At 45.5% G+C, this 7,100-nt stretch overlaps 1 pseudogene; it reads right to left on the bottom strand.

Annotated features, from left to right (window-relative positions):
• Positions 1 to 4,918: 4,918 nt before the first annotated feature.
• Positions 4,919 to 6,893, bottom strand: LOC102419588 (annotated as a pseudogene).
• Positions 6,894 to 7,100: the final 207 nt, after the last annotated feature.

The following is a 7,100-nucleotide window of genomic DNA, read 5'->3' as shown; positions in this document are numbered from 1 at the left end:
TTTCAAATACCCTGCAATATAAATATATGTTATGCTTAAAATAACCAAAAGGAAGACCCAAGAAAAGACAGAAGGTGAAAGGGGAGGAAGACAGTTTTGTATCTCTTCTATGATCACAAGTTGCTGTAATGTAAAGGTCATTTAATTCGTGCCCCTAACTTCCAGTAGTACCACAGCAATGTTATCTAGAAAGTTCCAGCCAAGGACCAAGTTCAGTGGTTTAACAACCTTTGCAGTCATGGAGATCCATTATCTTTAAATCTTCATTGGAAAGAGCATGTAGGTCTCAGTCATCAGAACAGAAGTTCTGTGGAGACAAAGGTTTAATGTGACTTTCCTGAAAAGTTGAATATCAGGACAGTCTTGAGAAGGAATTTAGCAGTCACACAGGAAACGGGTGGGAGGGGCAATGTCTTGGTGAAAGTGGAGGATGTGGGTGAGAAGGGGTAGAGGATGCCCACCTTACCTCAGGAAGCCATGTTTTAATGCAAAAAGATGCAGATGTCCTAGGGTGGGAGGGGGACAAAATCTGCTCACTCAGGTTCACATGTCAGCCAGCAATGGAGCGGGGATTTAGAGATGACTGTTAGTGAGGATGGAATCAAGAGGCGGTTTCAACTTGGAGTCATTATTGTGACATCACTCCTCCTTGCGCTGACTTATAGTGGAGAAATGCCAGTTTCATCAGTATCATTTATTTATTGAATTTATTGGAGTGACATTAGTTAATAAAGTTATACAGGTTTCAGGTATACAATTCTATAATACACCATCTGTATATTGTATTGTGTGTTTAGCGCCCCAAGTCAAGTCTCCTTCCATCACCACTTAACCCCCCTTCATCTTCTTCTACCTCCCCACCCCCACTTCCCTCTGGCAATCACCATACTGTTGTCTGTGTCCATGAGTCTTTCTTATTTTTTGTTCTTTGCTATTTTTAATATCAGTTGAGAGCTTTCCTAGTCTTATCTCTTCTTTTTCTTCTCCCTCTGTTTCTTTTTCCCTTCCTCTTAATTTCCCTTTCTCTTCTTCCCCCATGCATCACCTCCTAAGTCACTGCCAATCCCCAGCCCAAGGAAGAATCTACAAACTGATGGATGTATGAACCTCCAATCATGATTTTGTTCACCCTTGAGTGTAGCTACCCTTCTCTGATAGTAACAATCATTCCTAGTCACTTCCACCTCAGTATTCTCTTCTAAATCATTTTAAATATCTCCACTTCAGACTTCTTTCCTCCCTGATTTATAACCATGGGATGTCAGAGACTTTCTTCAGCCTGGTTCATTTAAATATTAAAACATTTCAGTCATGTGCAACTGCCTTTAAATTTCAGCTTTCATGGCGTGTGCTTTCACTAAATTAATAGTCAGCACTTCTTTGAAATTTGTGATTTTCAAGGCAGTTCACAAACATTAATTAATGCTAATGCTACCCTAAGAGAATGCTATAACTAACTAACTGACTGAACTTTATCTCAAATTATTTTTAAATGGTTTTCAACTTGGGAGGGAAGTTGGAGAGAATGTGCAAGAGTGTGTAGTATTTGCTGCCTCTTAAAAGTAATGATGCAGCAAATTGAAGTGAATAATCCTCAAAAGAATATTAAGATTTGATCTACCTGGAATTAGTCATCTTTAAGAATTACCTGTAGCCTAAACTGTATTGATCAAAGCAGTGTTTAGAGTAGACATCTAAAGACAAAAATAGTTCATAATCTGGGCATCTTTTCTTCCCTAGAACTCTAATTATTCTTCTTTCTTTGTTTCCTATCACTATTTGCAAAAAAAGATGAACAGAATAAAAATATGTTTTTTGAGGTCAATAAATAAGCATTCATTTAATACCCAAGTTTCACATACACTGTTTACTTCTGGGGTGGGGGGGGGTAGAAACAGTAAAAACAAAACAACAACCCACCATTTTTGTCTTAGAATAGCCTTCAATTTAGTCATGAAAGCAAGTAACATGTGAAAATGATAAGCAATTACTAGGCTTTCAGTTTCCAATTGCAGTCAGAAAAAAAAAGATATTCTTTAGATTGGAGAAGCTGGGTGGGCATTCAAGAAAGAGTTTGACATGAAGTTGGCATTATTAGATGGTATATTGGGTTTTGAACCACACTGATATTAAGGGAGCCACTGCAAGTTCTCAAGCAGGAGATGGAAGTGTGAAAGAACTGTTTTAGGCTGAGAGTCATAAGCTGAATGTCCTGGAGGTTGGATAGATGGGATATCAGCTTGAGGATATGGTGAGAGGTAGATAGGGCAGAATAGTTTGAGAATAGCACTGTGATTGAAATGTGAGATTGGACTCAGATGAATGTGGATTCAAATCCTGCTTCTTTGTACATGGGTGGCCTTGAAAACAGTCTACCCCTATTGAGCTTTCACTTTCTCATCAGTAAAGGGGGGTGAGATAATTATTGCTAATATATAGTGATATGAGATTTAAATGAATTACATGAAATGAACAGACCAGTGGACAATTATTGGTAGTGCAAAATGTAAGAGTTTTATGAACAGTGATACCTAATATTCCATATGATTTGTTCCAATGGCTACAATATAACCCCAAAATGTGTCATTCTAAATTCTAAATGAAGTAAGCTGCACACTGACATGCATTGTGGGTGCTCTTTTATGTTTGTTTCTCCAGTGTCCATGGGAATGAGTTCCACATGTAGGCTTACATAAGGGCGTATGTAGCTTAACAGGTGCTAAATATATCGGATGTTAAGTCAGTCTTCTTTGGCAGATGTGAGAGCACAGAGTGGTATATTCAGAATGCAAGCATCCCTGTACTCCTAAAAATCTCAAGGGAGAAGACTTTGATATTCCATTAAGAGTAGACTGGGCACATGACCAAATGTACCTAGCTCTGAAGAGTTAGGAGCACCCCAGATGACACCTGGCCCCAGTGTTCTTGTGTCAATGTTGCCTCTACCAAGTCTTGATCCTCATTTCTGAAAAGTATAGGGTGGGTTAAAAGTAGGTTTACAGTTGTGAGTACATAAAACACAGAGTTTATTATTGTATTGCTAGAGGCCCAATGCATGAAATTCGTGCAAGAGTAAGCCTTCTTTCCCTCTCCCCTCCCCCCTCCCCTTGCCAGCACCAGCTTCCCCTCTGGCACCCAGGATTTGGGCTTTCCTCATAGCCCTGGCTACGTCCAGAAGGTTGTCTGGTCTAATTAGCATATTATGCTTTTATTATTATAGATTGTTTATTAATTATTGTATTTTCCATACGAACAACTGTAAACCTACTTTTGCCCCAAACATATATGAGATTTTAGATCTATGCATGTGAATTCTCTGAGAGCAGTGAGAATCATGCTCACTTTCTATGGGTAACCAAGATAGATATCCTTAAAATGTATACCTTACTCCGTGTTACTGAGACTGTGTTTCTTGGCAACCATCTCAGAACCAACTGTATCTTTACTGTTATCCATCTTCAGGTTATTCAAGGATTCATGTACAAAGCAAGACTGATACTATGTCCTAAATCTGTCAGCAGCAATACAAAGTACCAGATAAACAACTTGGAGTAATAACCCAGATTGAAGATACTGCTGGAAAACCTTACGATGTAGTCAGGATATAGTCAGCCTGTTTGCTGAGTAAAGCCTTTATTTTAATTTTTTCTCTCTGTAAAGAAAATGAACTCAGTTTTTCTCCTTCCTGGGACCCATCATCTATACTGAAATAGAAAAATAAGATAGAATTTGAATTTCATATTTCCTACTTGAAGGATCTCAAATCCTTGGCAAAGCTTTATATTACTAAGTGGCATCATAGGGAATAATATACAATTATAGAGCCACCAGCTGCTGTTTATATTTAAAGGTGAACTTACCTAGTGATGGCCTTAAGGGTAGAACATATTTTATTGAGAATCATTCCAAATCTGAAAGTTATGCTTTACATGTCCCAATATTTGAATAAATAATAATTACGATATTCAGGAGAAGTGGACAGATGTGACTTTGTGCTTAATTTTTCTTAATTTAAATTAGCTAACTTGAGAATGGAGGGGAAAAAAGCAGTATAAATTCCAATTCCACTTTCTCAGCCATTTCATATCCTGTGACATCTGAAAGTTCACCCCATGATTTCTATGAGTCCTAAAATCAGTGTCTTGTTTCCAAGCTTCTGTTTCCATCTACAGCATTTACACCAACACCATGTTGACATCAAAGTAGGTCTTCTTTGATCTGTACAAGATACTATAATAAAAAAGAAAATCATACAAAACTCCACTCACCAAGAGTGAAGACAGTTTTACTTATGATTGGGATCCTTGGAGAGGTTACAGCTCACACTGGACATGAGGAAAGCTGTAGGTAATTAACGTAATCTTTATTGGCTTTTCTCTCCCCCTGCAAACACCCCATGCCTCCTAGGATTACCTCCTAAAGAAATACTTGCTCCCAAATTCATCCATGGTTTCTGCTTTTGGGGAAATCCAATTGAAGACCATAATATCCAACTCATAGATAGGTATTATAGGTCACGTGGTTGTGAGAACTAAACAAGATAATTTATGTAAAACTTAAGAACAATGTCTGGTGCTTAGTTCTCAATGAAATATTTGGAATTCATGGAATTACTAAAGTGACTAAGTTCCTTTGCTTTCCATTCTGTGAATATGCATTCAGGATTCAAATTTGGGGAAGGAAATGTGTGTCACCTGTCCCACTATGGTTAGTGTTATGGACAATGACTGATAGTCTTGTGAGGAAAGTGTAGGTAGGAACAGACTAGTGTCACTAAGGAAGGGTCAGCTGGGAAGACAGTCAAGAAGTCGTGGAGCAGGCAATTGTACCTATCTCCTTTGATTCTAGATCCAATATTCCTTCACAGAGTACTGATCATGATTTGGCACTAACTACACATATGAGCCTGGACATGTACTTTTTTTTTTTTTTTTTTTTTACATATATACCTGTATGTTTATTTCTATGAAGGGGGAAGGGGACTCATGTAAAAACCAAAATACACTTTGTGAAAGCCACAGTATTGGTCAGTTCGGCGTGGCTGTGAAGCCCCAAGCAAGCCATGGCATGCGGGGCTGGGCCTCATTGCTGACGGAGACGAGCTGTCCCTCCTGAACCCTTTAGGAGACAGTGGGGTCCTTGGCTTTGGGGGGCTCCGAGCCCGTCAGCAGGGAGATGGTGGGGTCGTCTGCATAGTCGTCCCCCTCTGAGAAGTAGGAGCCCTCCCCCAGCTCGAAGAGTACAGGCAGGTCGCTGCTCCCCACGTCCATGGGGCCGGGGTCCATCAGGAGCAGGGGCTGTGCTGTGTAGTGCACCAGCTGCTTTCCTGAGTCGGGGCTGCTATTCTCTGCCTCGAGAGGCCTGGGGGGGCTCCTGGGGAGAAAGGAGCTCCTGGATACTGGCCAGGCTGCTGTCCAGGTCCGGCAGGTTCATGTCTGGCACTGTCACCGAGGGGCTGAACAGGTCCAGCAGGGCACTGGTGTCCACACTGAAGCCGTGGCTGCTCAGCATGGTCTGCAGGTTGTCCAGGTTGGAGTCCATGGCATCCAAGTGCTCACTGAGCTCAGCCCCTGGCTGGAATCGGCCATGCAGAGAGGAGGAGGGGTAGGGGAAGAGGCGGGCGACCCCAGACATCTGTGGAGTGCGAGCCAAATTGTCCAGGCAGGCTACGCTGAGGCACTTCTCAGGGGCCGAGGTGGGCGGGGTTGAGGGGGGCCGGCCCCCCAGCATCTGGGAGGGTTGTGGCTGAGGCAGCTGGGGCAGGCTCACTCTCCCGCAGAATGGAGTCAATGGGGGCAGTTGGGGACAGGGGGGTGTCCACAATGGAGGACTGGCGGTCAGGACTCGCCTCCTCCACCGGGGGGCTCCGAGGAGGACTGGGAGGCTCCTCCTTGACGTGCACCAGGGGGCTGCTCGACAGGGGCCTGCGGGTGGGGGCACAGGCGTCAGCAGGGACCTCTGTGGCCCCAGCCCTCTTCGGACCCCGAGGGAGGTGGCGCGGTCCCCACCGCTCATCTATGCTCCTGCCGGGAGAGGCCACGGGGCTACTGGGAGTCAGCTCGGTGATGTCCGAGATGATGGGTCAGAGCTGGAAACGCCATCTGGGGAGTAGAGGCTGGAGCTGCTGTAGGCCGGGGACGGAGCCGAGTAGGGACCGGAGCCGTGGATGGGCTCCAGGGAGTACTGCCGGCTGTACTTGGGCAAGGAATGTGCTGAGCCACTGTCGTTCAGCATCAGGGGGATCTTTCTTTTCACCCCCAGGATCCGGTTCGACTGCACCAGCGAGATGAGGAACTGGATAAGCTTGTTGACGACTTTCTGCTGCTGGGCGTGCTTCTGCCGCAGGCTGGCCACCTCCCGCCACAGGGCCTCGTTTTCATGCTTCATGGCCAGGAGCTTGGAGTCCATGCTCTCCTGCTTCCCCTTCATCAGCTGCACGTCGGTCAGCAGCTTGGTGACACTGTCCTGGTGAATCTTCATGTCCTCACTCTTCAGGGTGGACAGGCTGGTCACCTTCCTCTTGATGTTCTCGAGGAGCTGCTCCTGGCCGCGCAGGAAGCAGGGGTGCTGGAACTCGGTGTCGTCCCCCTCCGGCTTGACCAAGCCGCCCTGCTCGATGTGCACCACCTTCCGGAAGCCATACATGTTGAGCTGCCGCACGAAGCTGGCCATGTTGTTGTGCTTGAAGTACTTGGGCAGCACCTCCTTGGCAAACTGGCCCTGGTCGTACACGTGGAAGCTGTTCCCACTCGGGCTCCAGCAGATGAGCGCGTCGGTGTCCGGGTCGCTCACGAGGGTCCACAGCTTGGTCAGGAAGGCCGGGACGTTGCTGGGCCCCGCAGCGCCGGAGCCCACGGGCAAATCCATGGCGGGGAGAGACGGGAGTAGCGATCACAAAGAGAGGCCGGGGCGGGGCTAGCGCCGCCGCCGCGTCTGTAGGCCGGACCGCACTGCCGCCGCCCGCTGCGCAGACATGGCCCACAGGCCTGGCATGGCCGCCGCCTTCTTGCGACTGGACATGTACTTAATGCACCTGTCCCTGAGTTGCCAGTATCGGTGAAATTCTTTTTTATTTGTGCTATTTTACTTCACATGAGTTG

Source organism: Myotis lucifugus, unplaced genomic scaffold (assembly GCF_000147115.1).
Source record: "Myotis lucifugus unplaced genomic scaffold, Myoluc2.0 scaffold_42, whole genome shotgun sequence".
NCBI lineage: Eukaryota > Metazoa > Chordata > Mammalia > Chiroptera > Vespertilionidae > Myotis > Myotis lucifugus.
Note: the sequence above shows the minus strand (reverse complement) of the source record. Positions and strands in the feature narration are given on the sequence as shown.